Source organism: Mandrillus leucophaeus, unplaced genomic scaffold (assembly GCF_000951045.1).
Source record: "Mandrillus leucophaeus isolate KB7577 unplaced genomic scaffold, Mleu.le_1.0 Scaffold55, whole genome shotgun sequence".
Classification (NCBI taxonomy): Eukaryota; Metazoa; Chordata; class Mammalia; order Primates; family Cercopithecidae; genus Mandrillus; species Mandrillus leucophaeus.
Window position 1 is genome coordinate 300,570 of NW_012105919.1, and position 25,059 is coordinate 325,628.

At 55.8% G+C, this 25,059-nt stretch overlaps 1 protein-coding gene and 1 long non-coding RNA gene across 3 annotated transcripts in view; one reads left to right on the forward strand and one right to left on the reverse strand.

Moving 5' to 3' along the window:
• Positions 1 to 6: 6 nt before the first annotated feature.
• FAM222A (family with sequence similarity 222, member A) overlaps positions 7 to 25,059 on the forward strand; it is a 55,517-nt gene continuing 30,464 nt past the window's right edge. The window contains exon 1 of the mRNA XM_011997842.1: positions 7 to 193. The gene's annotated coding sequence lies outside the window, so the exon portion shown is untranslated. The remainder of the gene's footprint in view (positions 194 to 25,059) is intronic.
• The window catches only part of LOC105552239, a 39,462-nt gene continuing 33,427 nt past the window's right edge, over positions 19,025 to 25,059 (reverse strand). The window contains exons 2-3 of one of the 2 annotated variants that reach the window (XR_001007974.1): positions 20,500 to 20,731; positions 19,025 to 19,505 (exon numbers count right to left, since the gene is read on the reverse strand). This is a non-coding gene — a long non-coding RNA (uncharacterized LOC105552239). The remainder of the gene's footprint in view (positions 19,506 to 20,499; positions 20,732 to 25,059) is intronic. The other variant, XR_001007975.1, reaches the window with a different exon arrangement.

Sequence of the window (25,059 nt, forward strand, 5' to 3'; positions counted from 1 at the left end):
CCCGACTTCGGACGGCGCGGGCCGGCGCCCGGATATCCCTCACCGACAGCTCCCCTTCCCACCCGGAGAGAGGCATCGGCCCCCAAGGGGGGCTTCCTCAGGCAGCCTCTGCCACTCCTGCATGGCTGCGACCCACCGAGCGGAGCGTCGTGGTAGCTGAGACCTGGTGCCCTTCGACGGCCTGGCTGATCCGGTGAGTTGTGCAGGGCGGGGTTCTGCGCTGGAGCTGGGGGCATCCTCTGGCGTCCGGGCAGCCGGGATTGGACAGAAGGGGTCCTAGGCTGTTGGGGGTCCTGAAGCAGCGATAACCCTTGCCTGCCCCGTTTCTCCCTCCGAACACAATTTGTTCAGACCGGCCAGCCGACGGGAGTGGAGGTTGGGGGCCCGTTCGGATTCCGCGGGGCCCTGGGCGGGTTGGTTGCCAGAGAGGAAAGGTCACCCCACCCGTAAAGCTAACAAAGATAGCGGCTCTGTCATCCGAAAATTCCCCGGGAACTCCAGTGTCTTGGAAGGGCTGGGGGGTGGGGGGGCACCCCGGATGGGAAAACGGTGAGGGTCTCCCGAGCAGCCTCTGAGATCTTCAAGGCAAATCACCTCAGGGGGGGTTTGGGGGTTCCAGAAACGCAGGTGGCTACGTTTGAGGCTTGTGCCCCATGGGGCTAGACCTTAGCAGAGCCCTCGTTCAAATCACGTTCCCACAACTCGCAGGGACGGTAGGTTCCCCAGTAGGGGCACGACATGACGTGACGTCAAGTCTCAGTTTCTGATGTCACCGGGGTTGCCGTGGCAACACCACTTGCCTTGACCCAAGGCCAGAGGGGCCAGGGTCGTGGTAATCAGGGGATGCCTTTGCGTAATGGAGGGGTGAAGGCAGACTCCCCCCACCCCCATCATTGCAGTCCTCTGACCTAAATCCTTAGCGCCCCATGAGGTGGGGGAAGGAGGCAGTGCCAGCTGTCCCTGTTGATGCTCCTCCCCTCAAGGACAGGTGTTCAGAGCTTTGCCCATGTAGCCTGGCAGTGCCTGGGGGCTCAGGCCTCCCAGACAGAGCAACTTTCTGTTTTGAAAAGAGATGCTGTAGAAGAGACCTCCCTGAACCCCACCGTGTACCCAGCCGGCAGGCTGAAGTTCCCAGGGTCCCCAGAGAGGTGTGGGTCTCTGGCCCTCCAACAGGCTACTTCTGCTCGGGAAAATGTGGGTGCCCCTCCCCGAGCCAGGGAAGGTGCAGAGGAGCTGCTGCCTGCTGCACCGTCTAGTCCAGGGGCTCCTCATGCTGTTCTATCCCAAGGTGAGGGGCCTTGGCCAACCTGGAACTCCTGACTGCCCCCTGCTCCTTCTGGTATTTGAGAGGATTTCAACAAGCGTATTGTGAGGCTGCTTAAGTGAATGGCGGGCAAGTGAGGCCCATCAGTACCAAGGTCTGAATAAACTGTGTCTCTGCCAGGGCACCCCCCAACCAACACACACCCCAGTACTGGCCCTGTTCCCTGCAAAGGCCCAGAGAACCCCCAGCCAGCATCCTGCTGCTGGTTCTGGGATTCGTCTAGGTCCCTTCCAGCAATTACTGCCAGTGTCGGATGCTGGTGAAACTGCTGTGATCACATTTCTAGGAAAAGGTTCGAAAACTGTGTCATTGCTTCAGCAGCGTGGGGCGGGGTAAGAGCAGAGAAAGTGTGTGTTCGGGTCATTAGGAGAAGCCAGGCCCCAGTCTCCGCAGCGAGCATTTTCCCTGCTCTTCTACCAGGCTCTCTAGCTAGATTAACAGGTCAATAAATATCGGTGGAGCTGCTTTTGGGGGCTTGGCAGGGAGATGGTATTTCCAGCTGAAATGGTGTCGTTAAACACACAAGCTTCCAAGGACAGAGGAGCAACAGCAGATTGGGGGAGAGCCGGGAGAGGTGGGCAGAAGGGCTGTTTGCGCTGCCTCTCGAAGCTTCCCAGTTTAGAAACAAACTCGGAGTGCGCGCCAGAGATTCACAAACACAGGCAGTTGGAGGCCCTCCGCCGAGTATTTACACTTCCACAGCCAAGGCAGAGGGAAAGGCTGTCAGAATTGGGCAATTCCTTCTGTTCCCTTCCCTCATCTCCCTGGGCTTGGCAATCAGCGTGCCAGACGATGAGCAGGAGGGAGTGCCAGCTTTCTCAGCATCTCCCTATATGCCAGGCGTTTTACACGATCTCAGTTACTCCTTGGAGCGGCTCATATGCTGTGGCCCATTTTATAGATAAATAAACTGAGGCTTAAACAGAGGAAGTGATGGGCTACAGGTGATCAGCCAGGCAGCTGCAGAGGTTCGGCCCTGAATTGCCCTCCTGGCTCCGGAGTCTTTGGGTCTTACCACCTCCTCCCATGGGGCTGGGGGACACCCCTACTTACTAGACAGGGGTCCCTGCAGGCATCAGAGGCTATCAGCCATGGAGGGGGAGTCTGGCCCCAATCAAGATGCTTTGTCCACACTGAAAGGCAGATTTGAATCCTCTTTTCCTGTGACCTACAGGTCAGCATTGAGCAGAGTAACAACTTCCGCCGGGCCTTGTGGTCTGTCTGCTTCCCTCACCCCCAGGACTCCTTTCTCCAGCACTAGGGGAAGGAAGGTGTGGCTTGAAACTCACTCCTTGTCATCTGCCCTTCTGGACTTGCTTGGAGGGAGGTGGTGAGGCTGCCCCTGGCCACCCCAGGGACCTTCTTGGGATGTAGACGGGGCAAGGGCAAACTTTAGCAGATGAGGTTCCTGACCCAGCCTGAGGGTCAGGAAGCCTTAGAGGAGAGGTGCCACGTGAGTCACGAAGAGGACAAATAGGAATGTGCCAGACAGGAATGAGAAGACTGTTCTGGGTGGCAGAAGTGGCCCCAGAGCAGCCAGTGATGTGTGTGGGCCCTCATGCCTGATGGGGAAAGAGGCAGCCATAGGTGCTGTGTCCTGGAGCCTCAGGTGGATGGGGAAGGTTTAAGCAGGGCAGAGGATCCAGTGATCTCCCTTGACAAGGACAGTAACCCCGGACATCCCTTCCTGTAAGCGTGGAAGAGGTCACCTCAGTTCTGGGAGCAGTCTCCTCTCTGAAGGTTGGCCCTACCCCCACCCCCACTAATCCTTCTCACTTGTCTAATTCCTGTAAGCCGTCCATCCCTTGTCCCTTCTGAGCCTTAGGGCTGCTCTGGACTAAACCAGAACTGGGCTGGGCTGCTGAACCCCCTTGATGAGAAACTTGAGGCGCCCTGGTGATGGGCAGTGGCTCCTGATTAGGTGCCAGGCTCTGGCGTGGGTTGGGCCTGGATCGTACTCTGAGCCCACCGCTTGCAGGCTGTGTGACCTCGGGTGAGTACCTTTGCCTCTCTGAGCCTCAGTTTACTCATCTGTGAGAAGGAGCGACCATAGCACTCACTGCGCAGGGTCTGGTGAGGATTCAGGGAGGGCCTAGCACAGCACTCAGTATACAGTAAGCACTCAATAAACACAAGTTGTCATGGCTACTGTTAACCTCCTCCTCAGAAGGGAGCCTTGAATGACTCAGTCCCTTGGAGCCAAGGGTTGAAGACCCCATTTGCAGGGAGAGGCCGGAACCCTACCAGCTGCCTCTGCCAGGGGCTTCTCTGTCCACTGAAGCCCCCACCCATCCACCCGGTGAGCACTCGTGGCTCCTTTCTGAGCTTCTGCGGGGGCTGGGACTTGGCCGGGGGTCCCTCCGCAACCTCCCTCCGGCCCCCTCTGCCTTTCCATCCCTCACAAACCGGAGGAAGCCAGCGAAGCAGCTCATATTCATGAACCGTAATTCAATCAGGCGGCGATTCCTCTGGGCTCGGGGCGGGGGTGAGAACGAGGAGGCGCTCACAAAAGGGCCGCTTTATTACCTCCCGCGGGCCGGGAATTGCTGCTCTCCCCCAGCAGCGGCCGGAGCCGCCTTTATTGTGTTAACCCATTTGCGTGTCAAGAGCTATTGTGCGCTTTCTCTGCCTGTGCGTTGCGGGCCGCGGGAGGAGGGCTGCGGTGCCGGCCGGTCACCTCCGCGGGCGCCGCCCGCCGCCCTGATTGGTTGCTAAGTGATTTGCATCCAAGGTAATCACTTTTATCTCAGAAGGATGTCGACTATAATTATAAGCTACTGACATCTTTTGAAATCTGCCTAATGACTATTTTAGTCTGCACGGGCTGGGTGTGGGGAGGGGGATTCTGGAGAGGGTGGAGGCTGGGAAGAGGGATGGATTCCTTCCACCTGGACCCCTGATTGCTTAGTTGAGAAATATCTGAGTACCTACTGCATGCGTCAAACAAAAGATGGGGTCTCTGTGATGGGGGGCTTGCATTCCTGTGGGCAGAGTTAGTGCCACTTCAGAGTTAGGGAAATGGAGGCCCTGGGGAAGGGGCGACCTGCCCAGACCACACAGCCAATATGCAACCACCATCTGGGTCTCTCTGACCCCAAACTCATGCCCTGGCCACTCCAGTGGCCACAGTCAGGAATCATGTAATCATGCCTGGATACGGGTCACCAGTCTAGTACCTTCTAGAGCCTACATCCTGACCCTAAGAAATGCAGGTGCTGGTACCATCCCCATTTTGCAGAGAAGTAGGGGCCCAGAGAAGGTATTATACTTTGCTGCCCTAGGTCACATGGCCAGGGAGTGGCGGAAGTATGAGGTTCCGTGGCAGCCAGAGATGGGAAGGCAGAGGCAGGGTTCCAGCTTCCCTCCTCTTCCCACCCCCTCGTGGTTCCATTCGGTAAAGCCAGGCATTAGGTAAAGACTGAGCGAGGACACTCTGTCGCCCCCGTCCCAGTGGCTAAGTGATAAGGAATCAGACGGCCCACAGCCTCTAGAGGGAGTAAGATGAGTCTGCAGTTAACTTGAATTCTAGACAGGGCCACAGCAGGGCTGGAGGAGGGAAAACCTGCAGCTGGTCCTGAAGGGCTTCCTGACAAAGGGGGCTGTGCTGTGTGCCTTGAGGACTGAGTGGCTCTGCCTAGCATTCAGTAAATGGGGGTGTCTCCGGCAGATGGAGTTTGGAGACCCAGGAGCATGAGCAGGAATGGCAGGGGGAGCTTATGAGATGGTGGAGGTGAAAGGGAGATAAACTAGGAGGGTGTGCAGGGGCATTGGGTGCTGAGCTAAGGGTGCCGTGAGGCCCAGAGGAAGAGGGAGGCCAGTGAAGGCATCTGAGAGGCAGGGGCCAGTTAAGATCCCGGTGCCTTAGAGGCCAGCAGAGAGCTTGGGAGTTGCAGACGTGGGCTGAAACCCGGTGAGAGAGAGCTCCTGCACTCCCACTGGCTGTGTCCTCAGAGAAATCATTTTACCCCTCTGGGCCTCAGTTTCCTCTTTTGTTCAGGAGAGTCACAACAGCTTTCTCATGGGCTTGTGGGTGGGGTGAGCTTGCATGTGCAGAGTGCTTGCCGGGGGTTTAGCTGAGCCCCTCAGAGCTGGGTGGGCTGGGCTTGAGTACAGGCCGGGGCCAGTCCTGGCCCCACAGCAAGCCAGCGTCCCAGCCACAGCAGCTGTTTGGGGCCCTGGGAGCCCCCGCTATTGTGCACAGGGCACAGGGGACAAAGGCCTGGGAGGTCAGGGGGTGAGGCTGAGACTGGCTGTGAACAGGCTCCCGGGGACGGGGACTTAATGACGCAGAACTTAATGACCCAGAGTCTGTGGGGAGGGGGGCCTCCCTTGGAGGAGGAGGGAGGTCCAGCCACCAGCTGTCTCCTCCAGGATTCGCTGCCAGGGCACGGGCAGCTGCCTCACAGAGTCCAGGCCTGAGCTTGGCACTGGGGGAGGCAGAGGTGGCAGGGCCTCCCGGCATGAAGTCCCCAGGCCTGAATGCAGGGCTTGGCCCTGCCCCTCGACATCTGTAGATCTCCGTCTCTTCATCTGTGATGGGCCAAGGGACCACCTTAGAGGGCAGCTGTGAGACTTGGCAGTAACTGATAGCCAATGGGCAGTAAACAGGAACTGCTATTTTTGCTCTTTATCCATCCGTTCATTCAGAGAGCTTCACTGCTCCGGGCCAGGCTCCCTGCCAGGTGCTGGGGACATGAAGATGAACAAGCCCCAGTTGCCCTGAAAGGTGGTGTGTACCGAGGGAGAGGCCTCGAGCACACTAGCTCAGCCACCCAACAAGTGCATGCGGGTTAATCGTCACAATGGAGGAATTCACAGTCTGTGGGCACTGTGCCAGGGGCAGGGGGGCACAGCAGTGAACAAGCCAGACGTGGGCCCTGCCCTGGGCCACCTCCAGTCTCTTAAAGGAAATCAGAGGTGGAAACAATTGCTTCTGGCTGGAGTAGCCAGGGAGGGCTCCCTGGAGGAGGTGGCACTTGTAATTGAACACTTCCGCCTATTATGAGATTCACAGGACACTGGTATCTGCTGCGTGCCAGACTGAGCTTCCTGCTTTGGCATTTTGTTCTCTCATTTAATCCTCATATCCCTCTCTGAAAGGTGTTTTTATCCCTGTCATGTGAATGAAGAAACTTAGCCTTGACGATGTAAAGCAGCAGCCCTGGGCCACACGGCAGGCCCACAGAACCCCCTTCATTATCCACACAAGCTTTTGCCTCTTCACTGCCTGTAAGGGTACTGGGCATGGTAGGATCCTTGAGCAGGGGCTGAGGGGACCCTGTTCTGGGCCAGCTGCCTCCTTTATGAGCTTCATAACCTTCAGCAGGTCACCTTCCCCCACCCCTCCCAACCCAGACTCAGCCGCGTCCTTCATAAATGTCAAGGATGGCAAATCTGTGGCAGGCCTGGCTTGCCTTACACCGCTGTGCCCTTGGCAGACATTGCCAATCAATTGCTGCCCTCTTCCCCTGCTGAGTTCTTCCCCTGACCTTGGGTTCCTGCCAGGGCTCTGGGCAGGCAGCGCCAATCAATCAGCAGGGCCTGTGAGCTGAAACCAGTTGCCTGCCTGGCCTCAATGAGCTCAGGGTGCCTCTGGTCCATCTCCATGTGGCTCAGAGGACCAGGGGTACAGCGAGGGATTCTGGGGGATCTCTGTGTATTCAGGTTGTTCTTAAGCCACAAGAGCCTTTTAGGTGGGAGGGTCTGTTACCCTCTTCTAACTCCCGCTTGTGTTCATCCGTGCAGATTCTGAGCGCTGACAGTCTGGATGATGATAACAGCATGTATTGAGTTCCTCCTGAGAGCTAGGTCCTTCCTGGGCACTCTCGCATTCATCATTCTGCAGAACACCTGCAGCAAGCCTCCCTGCATCTCCAGGGAAAATTCTTAACCCATTTTAGAGATGAGGGAACTGAGGCTTGGCTCAGCTAAGCAGAGTAGGGTCATACACTTGTTGGGTGGTCGAGCTGACGTTCAGACACAGGTGTCAAAGTTCACAGCCTGGGATAGGACTGTGGGTGGCAGGCAGACAGGGAAGCCCTCCCAGAAAAGATGTCATTTATTTGCAGGCTTTAAAGGCTGGTGGGCTTCTGACAGGCAGAGCCAGAAAGGGTGAACTTCAGGGCGGAGGGAACAGCGTGAGAGGCAGCTCAGAGGCAGACAGGAGAGTGTTTACTAAGCGAGCAGTGTGTAGCCAGATGTGGCCACAATGTGGAGAGAGAGGACTGTGGAAGGAGCCAGGGCTGGCCTTGATGTTTGGACTTTGCCTTCCCATAATAGGGAGCTCTGGCAGCTCTTTGAGCAGAGTAACAGTGAGGTCCCATGTAAGAGTACTTATTCAACAGCTCTGTGAACCCCGGGTGAGGTTGCTTGGGGGGGCTACCTTCAGTCTACTAGAAGCGTTGGCCTAGAACAGTGCCTGGTGCACAGTAAGTAGGCATCCAAGAAGTATTGATTGAATGAATTAATGAATTAATGAATACTCCACGGACTGAAATGCTCCTGACCTCTCCAGGGGCCCAGCTGCAAGGTGGGGAGAGACCAGAGCCCCCCTCTCCAGGCAGAGTTGAACACCAGGCCTGGCAGTGAGGGGCAGAAGAGGGGGCCAGGCAGGTACCTGGGACAGGGCTTTCCTTTCACCACTCCCCTACCCTGCTGCCCGTCCCCAGGACCCCTCCTAGACCTTCCTGCTGGGCTGTCTGCACCTTTCGAGCCATGCCTGGCGGGCAGTGTGGGCCCAGCGCTTGGGGGGATGAAAGATGAAGGTTCGTGACCATTTTTTAACTCAATAAAGGGAGAGACAAGCTGCAGGCTGCAGGCCGGAGATATAATTAGTTCACAGCAGTGGCGCTTTCTTGATTTAGCTTCTGAGAGAACAAGACAAGGATGTTATACCCAATTAGCAGTAACATCCAGTCGGAGCCTCAATAGGTGAGATAACAAGCTATTTTTATGACTTTTCTTTCCCAGCTTGGAGGGAGCGGGGGAAGGGGGTATCAGGGCCTTATTTCTTTTCATCAGGGAACAATTATTAGCAATCTCAGGATTTCCCAAAGCCAAATGATGCATTTGTTAAGCCAAACATGCAAGCGTCCCAGGGTAGCAGCAGGGGTGGCAAGCTGGCATTTTGAGCCCAGGGTGGGTGGGAGGAGTGCAGTCCCCTAGCCTCCATTCTGGAAGCCCTCTGAAAAGGTTCCCAAATGCAGACAGCCCATTGGTTGGGCAGGAGAAGCGCAGGCCCTTGAGATATTCTCAGTACCTGCCTTGATTTCCCTACCTGCTTTCAAAGGGACATAAGGAGGCCAGGTCAGTTTCCCTGGGGATGAGGAAGGAGCCAGTTTTGGCCCTTGGCAGCCCTTCTTGGCACCACTGTAGATTCTTTCTGCCAACTAGGCCAGAGGTTCTGGCACCTCAGTCTTGAACCTGCCATTGCACTTTGCCCACCAAACCCCCATTATGGCTTGCCCCACCCAGCCACCCTCCTTATGTCCTGGGTCCCAGGCCCAGTCCCTGGTGGGGGCATACTGGTGATTAGCTCCTTTCTCTCCACCATCATTACCCCTGCAGTAAGGGCACCCAGCACTGGCCAAGCCCCTACTGGGCAGGGAAGCCCTGCCAAGCCCCACCCCAGCTGCCTGGCTGTGCTCCCACTCCTGGCGAAGGCTGGGGGATGCCCGGAGAGGGAGCTGGCAGGGCTGCCGTGACGCCCCATCGGCCCGGGCCCCAAGCCCAGAGCAGGGTCCTGGGCCTCTGCCCCTCCTGCTGAATTCTTGCCCCGCCCTATCCCGCGTCCTGTCTTCCTGTCAGTGTGGAGCTCCCCACTCCCGGTTCAGACAACTGACAAATCCAGCCATGCAAAGTGGGAGTTTAATTGCAAACAGTTTTTATGGATCATGGGCCCATCTGTGCCACCATATGCAAAAGAGAAAAAAAAAAATCCCCCTTTTTTTTCTCCCCACCCCACAAACTAACTCCAAAAGAAACAATTGCCAAGTTTTTTCTGGCTGGAACCAAGCACAGAGCTGTGACCCATCCCCAGGGGCTTCCTGCAGGGTGGTCCTGGCAAGGCCAGATAGGACAGAGATGAGAGGATCCCAGGGGACCCAACCCAGAAGTTGAGATCTGACTGCAGAGAGGCTGGGACAGCCTCAGCAAACTGCTGGCAGCTCCTGAACCCACTGAGATCTCTCGCAGCTCTGGGCCTTGGCACGTGCCGTGCCACGGTTCAAGTACCAGGTCCTGGCCTTTTCCAGCTACCTGGCTGACGCTGTATGCATGGCCTGTGAGACAGGGCTTGGTGTGCAATGGGCACTGCACAATGTTCATGGAAACGTGTGAAAGAACCATGTCACGGGACCCCAAGGACGAGGCGCCTCCTGTCCCCTTTCTACCCAAGAAACGCAACTCCAGGAGGACGGGGCTGACCAGGCCTCACAGACTCCCTTCTTCCCAGAGGTGCCTCTTGCCCTGGTGCCCAGCCTGGCTCTGCAGATGAATGCCACCCAAGATGGAAAGGACACTGGGCGCCAGCAGCCCGCCTCCTGAGGCCCTCAGATGAGGCTTCCCCCAGGGCCTGTGTGAGCTTCTGAGAGGACTCACCTGAAGCAACCTGCCAGGGTTCGATTCCTATGCCACCCCATCCCAGCTGGGTCACTTCAGACTGTTGGTCCTCCTTCTCTGTGCCTCAGTTTCTCCCTCTGTAAAATGGGGGTGCTGGATGTAAAGTGCTTCTCTGCTTGTCATCTCTCTTCCCTTATGAGGTGGGGGTAGGGATCCTTTGCACACTAATGTCTTCCCAAGTTTCTAATCGGGACACCCAATGTTGAATGAATGAATGAACGAGTGAGTGAAGGAATGCATGAGGGAGGTATTTGGAGGACTTTCCAGAGAGAAAACGAGACACAGACACTTGGCTTGCCAGGAATTCAGGATTTGTATTCCCTTTCTCGTTGGCATCCGGAAACCACCCTGCGATCTGTGGGAATGATGAACTCCATTCTACAGGTGAGGGAAACTGAGGCTCGGAGAGATTGAGGGACTCTCCCAAGGCAGCTGAAAAGAGGCCAGAGCTGGGACTGGAACCCTGGGCTGAGCAACTCCAGCTGGCCAAGTCCCTGCCCCTCAGGTGAGGAGAGTCTGGCCCAGAGCTGGGAAGGAGCTTAGCCGAGGTTACACAGCAAGAAAATAGCAGCCAGCATTTGTGGGGCACTTCCTACCCCCATTTTACAGATGAGGAAACCGAGGTACTCCAGCCTTAGAGCCAGGCCAGCCAAGTCCTGCTTGCTCTTTCCTCCTCTCCCTCTCCCTCCCCTGGGTCTGCACCCTGTGGGTTCCCCATGTGCCTTACCAACTGTGTGTGCCGGCAGCCAGGCCCGGAGCAGGGGTTCCAGTGCCCAAGGCTGGGCACCTTGCACAGCCCTCTTGCAGCAGGTAGCAGGGGAAAGTGGGACCCAGGAAACATCCCCCTTTCCTGGGACCTAGGTGAGACCAGGCCAGGCACCAGGCAGCCCATTCCCCGCCTGTAGTGATCACCAGCTCCCATTGTAATCATTAAAACTATTAGAAGGAAACGTTCGCTTGAAGCAAATGTCAGGCGCCGAATTGTGCTTTGTAAACGCTCACAATTAATGCCAATCAGGCCCGGAAAAAAGCCGGCCCGGAATCCTGTCTGTTTCGTCTCATTTGTCAGCTGGTGCTGCTCCATGTTGCACATTTTCATACAATTGCTATAAACATAAAAGGGAAACTCCACAGTGTTCCCGGGCGCCCGGATGGTGCGCGCCGGCTTAATTACTTGGTATTCTGCTGTTCACTTGGCCGCCCTGAGCTGGTGGGAGGGAGAAAGGGGGACTTTGTATGGCAGGGCGAGGGTTCCTGGGGGTCAGCCAGGGAGATGGGTCAGGCTGCTGGCCTGGGCCTCCTGCCCCGTCCTCTGCAGGCCTCGTGACCCACAAGCTGAGCTGGGAAACAAGAAAAAATTGCTTAAAAAAAAAAGTTGGCAAAACCTTCAAGCAGAAAAGGGGTTCAGAGTCCACCAGACTTGGTTTCAAATCCTTATTCCTTCTCCTAGAATGATTCATCAGGTTTATGGCCCACCTCCTGCTTGCCAAGCATGGGGCCTCAGTTTTTCTCATCTGTGAGTTGAGGGTGACAGCCCAGCGGTCAGGATTTCAAGACTGCTGGGGCCTGGGGGCATCATGGTTTGGTTTTGTTTTCCCATTTGGTTGCTGCGCAGACCCTGTGAGGTTGAGCTGCTTAGCAGAGGGTGAGGCCAGAGTCCTACAGCAGGAAGTGGTGGAACCAGGATTTGGCCCCGAATCACTGACTATGGAGCCTGTAACTGTTGTACCATCTTCCCGCACCCACCCCGGGCAGCCACGGGGCTGAGAAAAGATGTAATGTCTACAGGTCCCAGCACACAGTAGGTGTTTGGTAAACAGTGGCTGATGTCTGCCCACTGCCTGGAGATGGGTCAGGAGCAGCGGGGGGCTCAGGCCTGGCCTGATGGTCAGAATCAACAGATGTAGACCTTGCTGGGTGGAGGGTGAGAATGGAGTGGTCTAGAAGCAGGTGCCGTTCCCCCTTCCCTCAGGACCTGGGTCCTCTTGGCTTCCAGGGCAGGACTGAGGAGGGAGATGCTGAGAACATGCCTGGCCAGGCCCCAGGGGACTCCCGCCCACCCCCATCTACTCTTGCCTTGCACCTGGCTCTGAGGTGCTGTGTGTGGTTGCGCACCAGGCCCCATGTTGTCTCACGAGACCTCTGACAGACCAGAAAGTTGGGTGTGCAATCATGATGGTCTCCATTGTACAGATGAGGAAGCAGAGGTCCAGGCTAACCCAAGGTGACTGGGCTGGGAGGTGGGGATGCTGGAGACAGCTCCTGCCCAGTTTCCTCGATCCCAAGTCTCTTGTGCCTCCTTAGCCCCCTCCCTGTACAGACTGTATGCGGCCCTGCCACACCTTCCATGCCCTCCTCAGGGCCCTTTTGAACTCTCCAACTCTGTGGTCAGGGTCTTCTGAGGCCAGGCTGGGACACACCGGCCTTTGTGTGAGCTTGAGCCGGGCCGGGCGGCCAGCAGAGTGGGGAGAGGGCGGTGCAGCCTGGCCGGCCAGGGACAAATGCTCAGAGTGGGAATAGAGGCCCCTTTGTATGCCTCTCGGAGGGGGAGGGGGTGCTGCCAGCTGCCACCCCGTGTGACTGTGGAGGCCTGAGCCCTCCACAGAGGTTTGGCCGACACCTCCAGGGGACCGGCCAGGGAGCCTGTCATCATCAGCTCTGCCTCCTCCTCTCACTGTTTTGTGTCTTCCTCTTGTTTCCTGGGGGTCCTTGGCTGCTAGAGGAGCCACAGGCAGCCATTAACATGGATTGCTGTGGGCCTGCTGTGTGCCAGCCCTGAGCCTGGTGCTCCACCCACCCTTCACACAAGGGGCAGTAGTCTCATGTTTTAGAGGAAGACACTGAGGTTCAGGGAGGACAGGTGACTGGCCATGCTGGCACATGGTCATGGGGTGGGGATGTGGCCGACTCCAAAGCTTTCTTTGTCTGTGGAGTTGCCCTTTGTGTCATGCCCCGGGGGTCCAGGTTTGCAACTCAGGGTGCTCATTCCCCAGGGTGGGCTGGGGGAAGAGCAGAGATAGGTGCTGGGGACAGGGCCTCCAGGTTACCCCACCACCAAAGTCCTGGGCAGAAGCCAGCAGGAAGTCTTCAGGTGTCTCTGTCCCCTGGGTGGACACTGAGTGTCCGTCCCGTCCCTCAATCGTGACCGGACTCTGGGCTGGTGGCTGCAGGGCGTTCATGAACAAGCCCAGGGCCCTGTTGAGGGCTACCATCCTGTTCAACCTGCTCCGAGCCTCGATCTCCTTAACTGGGAAATGGAAATGAAAGAGAACCCACGCGAGGGGCACTGGGGGATGTAGTGCCAGGACCTGGGTAAAGTGCTAAGCTTGGTACCTGAGCACACTCGGCCCGCACACGCGTAGGCTGGGGTTTCCCAGCATTCCTGCTGCCTCCTGGGATGGGGAGAATATGAGCTACAGCAGTGGGTGGGTGGTGGGTGTTGAAGTCCCTCTCAGGAGCATAAGCATGCACCAGGGACTGTCCCACTGGGTCCCTGCCACAGCCCACTTTACATGTAAACAATGTGAGGATCAGAGCTAAGGTGATTCATCAGGGATCCCAGGGTCCCAAAGAGACAACACGGGGATTGTGGCTTCTGGTGAGGTCCAGCCCTTAGTCTCTTCCTAATCCCCACTTAGCGTAGTCGGTAGCAGTCCACTGTAGACACGGAGTCCCTTTTATATGAACCCAGCGCCTGTGGGAGAGCAGAGCCACACAGGATGAAGGCCACTTGGCCTCCTGCAGCATATTCCAGCCACCTGGGATGAGCTTGCACCTGCCAGGCGGTGCCTTCCTCTGTGCCTTTGCTCAGGCTGGGGCATCTGCCAGGTGTACCCTCACCGTCCCTTGCCCCAGCACACACACGTTCATGTACCCACATGTGTGCCTTCTCTGCAGGGCTAAGGGTCTGGTACCTGCTCACCTCCAGAGCCCCACCCAAGCCTTTTTCACCTCTCTCCCACCTCTTTGTGCACAGTGTGGCACATGGTAGGCGTTCAGTGAAGTCGGAACCAAAGATCCAGTCCAGCCCTCAGAGACCTGGTTCCCACCTAGCAGGAGAGACAGATACAAACAGGTCAGTGACAGGGCTACACGTCCAAGGATGGAGTCAAGTGTGGGATGCCCACAGAGCAGGGAGCTCCCGTCCCGTCTCTAAGACTAACTGAACCCCTACTACGCTCCTGAAAACTCTGCCATCTCCTTTCAGTCCTCCCAGGACGAGGCAGTGGGGTTACAGGTGAAAAAAGAGGCTCAGACAGCCAGATATTGACAGGTCACATGGCTGCCCAGGGCACCTTGGCCATTCCAACTCCAAAGCCCCACGCCTTCTCCAGGGTGGAAAACTCAGGTACCCGGGGACCACGCAGGTAACGTGAGGAGCAAAGCCACTGCAGCCACCCTCAGGACACATCAGCCCAGGGGTTCCAGCACTGCCAGATTTGGGTTTTTCCTCCAAGAGAACACAGACAGTAAGAATTTTAGGTAGAATTCTAGTTTTTATTTTTCTTTTGGACATTGGCAAACACATCACAAGTGTTTTAATGCAGCGAACAGGGCAAAGAAAAAAGGTGTGGGCAGATTTGCGCCCTTTAATGACCCTGTATTGTCTGGGTGAGGAGCATGCTGGGGGTGGGGGGTCTCAGGATGGCTTGCCTTCCCCATCCCCGGCCAGCAAGAGCCCCTGGAACCCAGTGGCATCTCCCCGAGCCCCTCAAGACACCCCCAGCCACCGCCTTCGCTGCCAGAGGCAGGAGGCAGGGCCCGAGCCCCACGAGGGCACCACCCAAATAGCTATAATCAGCAGCCTCGCCAAGACTTCAAACTCACCCAATTATCCTGCGAGGGAAAAAAAACACAAAATGAAAACAAATTAACATGTTTGCATAGAAGCCGCTGCAGCAACACACACAGACGCGCGCACGCATGCACATGCTGGCGCATGCCCCAGCAAGGCTGGGAGACGCCGCCGCCACCTCCGCTCTCCAGGCCTGGCACCCACCTGGACCAAAATGCGGGAGCAGGCCTAGCGGCCAGCTTGTCCCCAGACCTGACTGGGCACTGACTCCCTCTACCAGCTTTCAGTTTTTCATCTTTTCAATTTAATAAACACATTCAATTCATTGTGTGCCAAAATTCCACTGCACCAATCTGTGAGGTAGGTATATTATGAGCCTCTTTCTACAGATGAGACAGCTGAAGCACAGAGAGGTTAGTTGCCCTGCCTGAGGCTGCACAGCTAGCACGTAGGGGAGCCAGCTGGGGATTGAACCCAGACAGGCCACTTCCAAAGTCCCTGCCATGACCACTGCGCCTTCTCTGTGGCTCCATCTTGCCTGTGGGTGGTGTGCCAAGGCCTCAGTCTGCCTTCGAGGCCCCTCCTAACCCCTCCAGCCTGTGTCCACTCTTCCCTTGCCTACGCCACCCAAACAGCCCACTCTTACCCTACAGGCTGGCTCTCCTCAGGCTGAGGGGCTGTTGGTGTGATGATGATTACTATGGAGCCAGGTGAATGTGGATTCAAATACCTGCTCCACCAGTTTCTCACCAGATGGCTTTGGGCATGTAGCTTTGCTTCTCTGTGCCTCAGGTCTGCCCCCCTACTAAAATGGGATAACCAAGGTGAGAAAGATTCTGCAGGCGAGTGGCTACCTGCAAGGTACTACCTCTGGCGCCTGCCCAGGGGTGAGAGGGTTCCTCCAGCTCACACCGTTCATTTAGTGCCACAAGGCCCACCTCATCAGACTCACCGAACCCCTGTTGGTGCCTTTGGGCTCCATGCCAGGCGCCGCACTTGCCCTCAGGACACACAGACAAGGAACTCAGATACTCCTTTTTCTGGGAAACAGCCTGTCCTTGGAAGGACCCCTCTTCTGTGGGCCCCCTGAAGCTCTGTCTGACCCGGGATTGGGGTTGCGTGGGCGTGTGTCTGATCATCTTGGCCGTGTTTGATTTTTCTCTGGGCTCCTGCAGCTTGGCACACCACAGGTGCTCAGGCAGGGTTTGGTGACTGCACTCGTTGGAGCATCTCCTCTCACTCTCAAGGCACATTTGGGGCCTTGTGCCTGGTATTAAAGGATAAACTGCTGGAAGGAATTGGGGTTTAAGTCCTGGGGTTCAAGGATCCCCGGCCTCCTCCCCTGCTGCTGTGTGACCGTGGGCAAATCGCTTCACCCCTCTGAGCCCGTCACTGTCATCTCCTGGGGTGAGAGCTGGGCGGGCAGTTCACGAGTGCTACACTGCACGTGTTCATCACCACTTCATCCTCACGACGGCTGGTGAGGAAAGTGTGGTTTCTACTTCCATGATTCATATGGAGAAACTGAGTCCCCAAGGGACTTGGTGGCTTACTCAAGACCGCCCTGCTAGTGAATAGCAGAGCCAGGGTTCAAACTGAGTTCTGGGTTTTTGCCTTAGCTGAGGTGCTGTTTCGCCCTTCCTAGACACTGTCTGTCAGGAGCCAGAGGGGCAGTGCCTTGTGGGTCTGGAGAATGAGGGCTACTAGGATGCTGTGGTGGTGGCGGGAGGGGTAGCTTAACTGGCTGCAGGATCACCCCTTTAGCATGCTGGGGAGGTGACCCAGCGCCTATCCCAGGAGCAGCTGGTCCTGTGGGACATTGGGTGCCCACTCGGAATCCAGCCCTCCCACAGCACAGCCATGCCCTGGACTTTAGAGTCCAGCAAACCTAGTTCACATCCTGACCCCACTAGGTGCAAATCCTGTTCCTCTCGGAGCCTCTGCCCCTGCTGGAGAATGGGAGGCATGGATGTATTCACACTCAAGAGAAGGGCTTCCAGCTCCATGTGAACTGAGGCGTGGCACCTGGCACACAGTTGCTGCTCAGTGAAGCCACCCCCTGCCCAGACCTCCTGCAGGAGTGGCCTCTCCCTTATCCATGGAGCCCTGGAGCCTCCATGACACAGGCTGGGGGTGGGGCTTGTGTTGCCTGGTGGGTGACGCTGGGCCCAGAGGAGGCTCTTGCCCCTTCGCTGCTAGCCCTGCCCCTCTGGTCTCTGAGGCCTGGGTGTTCTGGGTGTGTGGAGGGGTTTGTTGGGTTGAGGCGGCAAACTGCAGGGAAAAGAGCAGAGAGAGACCCTGGAATGTGAACCTGGACCCTGCAGGGAGTGTGGGAAATAAAGGTCCCAGCCCAGCTCTCTGTCTGTTCAGGTGGGATTTATTGAGCATCTACTGGCCTTGGAGCAGAAAGAGACCAGAGAGACCAGAGACCACAGCCTTCTCACTGCTGTACACCCTGGGCAAGCCACACAGTCTGTGGACACAGCCTTCTCACTCAGGGCTGTGGTCACATCACAGTACGAGGATGTTTGTTACTCGGTGGTTGAGAGTGCAGGTCTAGAGCCCCCCCCACCAACCCCTGGGGGTAGGGCAAGGGCCACGTCCAGTGGTCATCGTGAAGCTGTGTACAACCCCCTCACACCTATGCTTCTGAGGCTCTGAGTGCAGAGGCTGAGGGCTGGGTGGGGGGAGGTTCTTTCCCCCTCATTACGAAAATCATGTTCATCTTTTAGTATTTGGAAATAAGTCTGACAAAGAAAAATTCAGCCGACATCTAACTGCCCAGAACTAACACTTGGTCCCATGTGGGAACATTCTGCCCAGGTGCTGGGCATTCGGGGAGTGTCTGGCCCCAGGAAGGGCCGCTCTGTGCTAAGCCTATCCTGGGCTACTGGGCGTCACCTGCCCGCCCGCCTGCCTGCCCAGCAGCCCATTGTCTGGCATGTGGGGGCGCGGAGCAGCCGTTGTTCTGCGCACATCTGATCCCGTCTTTTCCACATCAGATCATTTGTAACCGTCACCAGGCAATCGGGCCCATTGCTGATTCCATCTCGGCTTTGTGCTGTCACAGCCGTTTTTCTGCGCCGGGCTGATTTTGAAAGGAGACCCATCCTCTGGGCCCACTTTTCAGAAGGAGGGGAGGTGGGTGGGGGGAGCTCTGTGTGTGTGTGTGTGTGTGTGTGTGTGTGTATATGCAGGACACATTCCCCACACACATGTATACACACACAAACACATTCCACTGCTACATCTCATCACCTAGAGTAGAATTTGGAATAAGGTAGATGGATAAGGGCCTCAGGCCAGGCCCGTTATCCCCACCTCTGTCCCTGACCACCTGCCAGAGAGTGCCTACTGGGTGCCCCATCGTGCAGACACAGTAGAACCTGCACTCTGGTGGAAGAGACAGGCACTAACCACTCATCAAGATAATTTCGGAGCAGTCATGACAGTGAAGGAACTGCTGTGGTGACGGGACAGTGGCCAGGGCAGAAGGTTGCCAGCTTGACCAGGTGGTCAAGGAGGGTCTCTCAGAGGAGGTGATGTTTGAGCTGAGGTGTGAATGGGAAACGGAGCTGGCATGGAGAGTGGGGGAGGGGTGTGCACTGGGGACAGTGTGGTGTTGCACTGTCCACAGGTGGCATTGAGCGTTTGCAGTGAGGCAAGTCTGAACTGAACTGAGATGTCCTATTGGCGTAAAATTCATCCCAGGTTTCAAAGACTTGGAATAAAAACAAGAACATAAAATATCTCAGGAATTAATTTTAATATTGATTACACATTGAAGTGATACTATTTTGGATCTATTGGGTGAAATAAAATATATTATTAAATTTAATTTCCTCTGTTACTGCTAGAAAATTTACAAGTACATATGAGGCTCCTGTTATTACATATTTCTATCAGACAGCAGTGGTGTAGGGTATTTAGGTAGAGGGAAAACCATAAGTGCAAAGGCCCTGGGGTGGGGCCGGTGTTGGCCTGTGAGAGGACCAGAAAGAAAGCCAGTGTGTCTGAGCAGAATCAGCACGGGACAGGGACAGTGCAGATACACATTGGGAAAGGGATTCACACAGGTCCTTCAAGGATATTGTTAGAAATGCCACGGAAGACTGGCGGAATGGCTCATACCTATAATTCCAGCACTTAGGGAGGCTGGGGTAAGAAGATTGCTTGAGGCCAGGAATTCGAGACCAGCTTGGGCAACATAGCGAGATCCCATGTCTACAAAAAATAATGAGCTGGGTGGGGTGGTGCCAGACTGTAGTCCCAGCTGCTTGAGAGGCTGAGGCAGGAGGATCACTTGAGCCCAGGAGTGAGCTACAGTGAGCCATGATCATGCCACCGTACCCCAGCCTGGGTGACAGGGCAAGACCCCATCTCTAAAAAAGAAACAAAATGCCACGGAAGCCAGTAAGTGAGCTCTAAGCAGGAGAGATGTGTGCTACACACAGAAAGGCTTGGTCTGGCTCCCATGGGGTAGAGATTGGTGGCAGGGGGACGATGGGGCACAGGGACGGGCAGGAATCTGTTGTAGAAGAGTCACTGCCGGGACCTGCTGGTGAATTGGCTCCACCGGATCTGGCTCTGCAGAAAGCTCACTGCTTCCTTGGCTCCTGGATTTCCAAGCCGCTGGGGCTTCCTGTCTCTCCCCACGACCCGTCTCCACCTCCCCAGCAGCTGTTCCCTGTCATGTCAGTGCATTTACAATGAGCGCCAGTCTCCTGTCTCCAGGTGGTCAGAGGTTGAAATCCCTTTTGAAAAATTCTTTTAAAAAAAAAAGAAAAGAAAGAAGTGATGCTAGTTCATTGTGGAAAAATTAGAAACACAGAGAAGCACAAAGAAGAAAAAGAAAATTCCCCAGAGTTAACCATCAGTCGCTAGGCTATGACAGGGGGAGGGGGTTGAACCCAGGCGGTCTGGCTCCAGCACTTTCTAAATCAGAGTGCCTGTGGCCGGATGACATGGAGGGAGCTCCCTGACCATAGGAGGAGTTAGAGACATGACGCCCCTTTACCCTCACTCACAGAAGAGGTGGAAAGCTGGAGACTAGTCCACATATAGGTGGTGAGTGGCGTTTGACTCTTGGAGATTTAAATAAAACAAATATTGAGAGAGCTCGTGAACTCTGGGATGTGGAGTGATGGCGCTGTCATTTGGGCTGAGTGTCCTGTCCTGTTTCCTAACCCCTACCTTGAAGGCTCCGTTCATTTCTGCCCCAGCCTGACCCCCAGAAGCATCTACTGATCTTAGCATTGGGCTAAAAGCTAAGGCCAGCCCCTGCCTGTCACTTTTGTCCACTCTCCTCCCCTGACCTGGGCCACTCTCATCTTTTAAACACTCTTGGGCCATTCTTGCACACAGACCCGGTCTTCTTCGTCCCCGTCCCTTGCGACCTGAATCCTCAAACCCGTCTGGCCCAGGCCAACCTCTTCCGTGGGACTTTCTTGCCTGCTCCACCAACCAACCAGCCCCGTGGCCCTGGATAGCTCCTTTCCCTCTCTGTTTCCTTGTGGGTACAGTGCCAATCATGTCTTTCTCCCGGTTGTGGCGTAGGTTACGTGAGGTGATGTCTGTAAAGTACTGAGCCCATGGAGAACACTAAAAATAAAAGCTAGCTCTTATTATTGCTCTTACTATTAGATTTTTCTCCTTCCCTGTTGCCTGCTTTAACCCTGAACTGTGGGTGCAGGGACTGGGGGAATAGGTAGGAGGAAGGCTGGAGATACCGGGCCCCTCCCATCTCCACTGTGGGTCCTACCTTTGCCCGTTGCACACAGTGTTCCATTTTCCGGGATCCCAGAGTCATCTGGTGGCATCCCTCCTTCCCTCTTTTGGTCTCCATTTCCATGTTGTTTCTCCAGAGATTCTAGGACCACCTCTAAAAAACAAAACTGGGCGGGGGGCTTTTGGCTGAGCTCCCAGCCCCATTATGGCATCGTAGTACTGAAGCTGTTCAGTATCGATTCTCAGATCTCCCCACTCCCTCTTTGCTGGAAGGTGACGATGGAGTCTTACTTGACTGACAATTTTAATTAAAGAGCCAAGGCTGGAACTGGGAGAACAGAGGCTCAGCCTGCCCCTGCTCCAAACTTCGCACCTTGGGATCTCTGGCTCTCCGGAAAGAGTAAAACTGCCCCTCGGAGGTCTGTGGCTCTGGGAGAGGGCCAGCCAGGCCCGTTGCCAGTGGCAATGACTGCCCCTCCTCCCAGCACCTTCTCTGAGTCCCTGTCCTGAACCAGCACTAGTGCAGAGGAAACAGATCTCCCCGCCGTGAGGTTGGTGGGGGGTCCCTGCCTGGCCCTGCATAGATGAGGTGCTCTCAATGACTCACCAGGAGGGTTTGCTCTCCAGCAGCCTGGAGCTCCTTCATGTTCTCTGTTTGCTCCTCTCTCAAGTCTCCATGTGGTGGCCTGTGCAGTCCCTTCTGTGGGATCCTCCCCTTTCGCTGGCTTTTTCCTACTTACCTGTTAATAACAACTGTAAACAGTGCTGACAACGGGTACCACTTAGGCAGCTACCACAAGGACCCTGGCACTTTGTTGTAAGGAATTAACCCCTTTTGCAGATGCGGAAACTGCGGCTCAGAGAGGAGGGAGGGATTTGCCCAAGCTCACAGAGTTAAGTTATAAAGCTCACACATCCGGATGTGAAGTCGGGGACAGACACTGTCTGAGGCAGCTGGTGTGTCCTTCCATCTTGACCCTCCCACCACCAGGCCAGGTAGGGTGACCCCATCATGGCCACCGCTTGTCTCCCTGCCTTGTGATTACCCCTCTGATGCCTCCCATCCACTCAGGGTCTGTCACTGCCCCAGCATCTAGCACAGGGCCTGGCCTGGCACATAGTTGGTGCTTAATCTGTCATGCCATCCCCAGTGGTTGGAGTGCTGACGGAGGCTCATTGCAGTTGTCAGTTCCCATGGCGACTGACATCACTACGCGCTCAGGCTGTGCCCCGCCCCTTTCTCCAGGGCTCCTGCGCCGGGAGCTGGCCGTGGTGCTGACAGGCCCAGGAATGGCCACCCACCCCCAGACCCCAGCCCTGTGTCCCAGTAGGACACTTCCTGAGGCCCGCCCTGCCCTGACTCCCCAGGACAGCCTCTTGCCCATCCTTTGTTCAGGAGACATTTTCCTGAGGGCCCCTGTGCTCAGCTATAGCACCTTGAACCCACAGAGGAAGGATCAAGGAGAGCCACATGGGACTCCAGTCATTTGATGATTCAGCAAACATTTATTATGCACCTTGTATGTCTTAGAGAAGCCCTCAGGAACCCGGACTCCAATTGAAGGTCGAGTAGAGTTTTAAGGGGTAGAGAGCCAGGAAGAACTGCTCAAAAGCCCTTTCTGGCTCTTGGGATTGCATGGGCAAAAGCCTGCAAGCGTGCCGGTGAGAGGCTTGTGCAGAGGGAAGCCCACCTCAGGATTCTGGCTGCCAGCCAGAACTGGTGATTGTCACTTTACTTTTTGGTCTCCCCTTTGGCTCAGAACTACTGGCATCTCTGGCTCCAGTGCCCAGCCCAGAACCAGGCACAATGGAGGGGCGTTGGAGCCAGGCAGGGGATTGGCATCTTTGTCCTGGGAACCAAAGAGCCAGGTATGCTCTGTGACCAGATTCGCAGCATTTTAGAGAGCCCCTGGCCTGCTGGTGGGCAGGGGGTGGATACAGTGGTAATCCTGGCAGAAGATGAGGCCTCTTATTCAAGGGGACAGTCCCTCCCCAACCCCAACCTTAAAAAAAAAAAAAAAAAAAGTAAAAATCCCCTTCTGGTGCTGAGGCCCAAATAGCAGTGGGAAATAATCACTTTTCACAGGCCCCTTATCCACAGCCAAGCCCTGTGCCAGTTTAATCAGCAGTGCCGGTGTGACTTGAAGAATCCCCGGCTTGAGAGATCAGGAGAGGGGTTAAAGAAAATTACCCTCGCCTCCTCCATGCTAATGTAATCTCTAACCAGATCTGCCTAGCCGCAGCTCAAATTGCTTTTTAGATTAACATTTAATTATTAACAGGGTCCCTTGGAAGGCCTCCGGCTCAGAACAGAGATGGGGGAGGGAGCCGCAGGAGGGAGGTGGGGATGGGCTTCCACTCTGGCTGCCTTGCTGAGACAAGTAGGGTGGGAGAGAGAGGAAGGAGCAAGGGAGAGGGGTCAGGAAGGGAGAAGGGAGGCATCAGGACAGGAGGCAGATGGAGCTAGGGACAGGGATGTAGACAGAGGAAAGGAAAGAGACAGACAGTGGATCTTCCTATCGTGGGATCCCCACAGGGGGTTGGGGGAAGCTTGCACCTAGATTCCTGAGGACATTCCTGGGCTGGGCAAGGGTCCCTCCACTCTTCTGGCCAGAAGCAGGTTTACTGCCCCTCGCTATTTAGAGAGGACTGGACTTTCTGGGGCTTTCTTCTTGTTCAGCTCATGGTGCTAGGGACCAACACAGAGAAGTGACCCATTTAGGGCCACATCGCCAGGGTCTGACCCCAGTATTCCCAGTCCAGCATTCATTCTCTTCCCTGGGCCCTGGGCCTCCCACCACCACTTCAGGCTCCTGTGTGCCTTTGGGGCAGGCTGCGTGGCCGGGCAGTGTGAAGAGACTTGAATTACAGCCAAAGGGATGGAGGTGAGAACTGCGAGAGGGCTCCCTCACCACCCACCTATCCTGCCACCACCCCCAGGAAGGCTGCAAGGCCCTGAGGAGTAGCCGGCATCTCATTCATTTCCTGAAAGGAAATTCAGAGTCTGAACCATCTACTCTACTCCTTGCATGAACTGCCGAGTTTTGCCAGCTTCCTGTCTTGTCCCTGCTTGAGATTCTAAGTCCCTCAAAGACAAGGGCTACATCTAGAGCCCTTTTGTGTGCCCACAGGTCAGGGACCGCCCCACGCCTTGCACACAGCTGGATTAAGTTTGAAAAATAAGTGGTTGCATCCTCTTATGTCCAAGCTAGATGGCCCTCGTACTATCAGCTGATCCATTCCCCATAAAGGTTCATTTGGGAAACAGACTCAGAGAGGTGCTATGACTTCTCCAGGTCACCCAGCCAGTGAGAGCCCCAGTTATCACTGTGCCCCTGCCTGGCAGGTACAACCCAGAGTCCTCTGGGGCCAGCTCTCTTCTCTGAACTAGTCCTGTTGGACACCAGGAAGGGCCTGGCATGACCTTCCCCTCCAGGTCACAGCTAGGCTTTGGCCTTGAATGGAGCCACAGAAGCCAGGTAGGTAGCTCTAGGGATTGGAGGTGGAGGAGGAGATGGGGGCTCAGAGGGGCACAGCCCATGGCTTTCCCGGGGTCACAGCCTCAGGGCCCTGCTGTGAAGTCAGGTGTGTCCTCCTATTCTGCCTTGGGGTCAGCCCAGGCTGGCAAGGGGCAGACTGCTGACCTGCGGACACGTGAGGGAAAGTTCCAGATGCCTGCCACATCAGGAAAATGCTGGAGGCAGAGAGAGGTCAAGATCATTCATTTTAGTGGGAGGTCAGTTCTGGCTAGATGTTCCTTTCTGGCAGGACGCTTTGAGTAATTTCTGTTCTCCCAGTACATGGCACAGGGCTGGCACCCAAAAGATGTTTGGGAAGTGTTTGCTGCCTAAATGAATGAATGGTGGGTAAGAAGCAAGGCCTGGGCTTTACTCACCTCAGTGTTCTGCCCAATGCCAGCCTCATGAGTTGCGCTCCTTGAATGTTTATGGGATGAATAAGTGGACTCTGGGAGCCCTTCCCCTCCTCTCACCCCTTGCTTCTGTGATCCCTCCCACAGTAGAATCAAAATGGATTTGGGTCCTGGGGAGAAGTAGACCCTTGCTTCCATCCCTTCCTGCCCAGCTGACTGGGAGCTGAGGGCTGACGGGCGCCCAACCACAATGGAACTGCTGGACAGTGTGGGGCTGAGGGTCTGACTGGCGCTGGCATCCTTGGGCTCTGCTATCTAAAAGCTGTGTGACCTTGCACAAATTGCTTCCCCTCTCTCTGGCCATTTCCTAAGCTGTGAAATGGGGCCACAGAGGTCACGAGGAGGAGGTGCATGGGCTTGGCACAGAGGTCAGTCAATACATGCTGACTGTATTGAGCCCCAATTCCATGCTGACTGTACTGAGCCCCCAATTGCATGTTGCTGTTTCAGAGCTTCCCCTCCCACTGACCCGTGGGCTCCCTGATGCCCCCTGCAGCCAGACAGGCAAGGGCAAGATGACAAAAGGCAGGCAGGGCCCAAGGCCCCAATTCCCTATTCTTTCCATAAAAATAGAGACAGCCTTCTCTCATTCATTGTTCTGCTAAGGCGAGCATCACAGACTCAATTCCTCCTCGGACCTGGAAAGTTCCTTCCTTCCTTTCC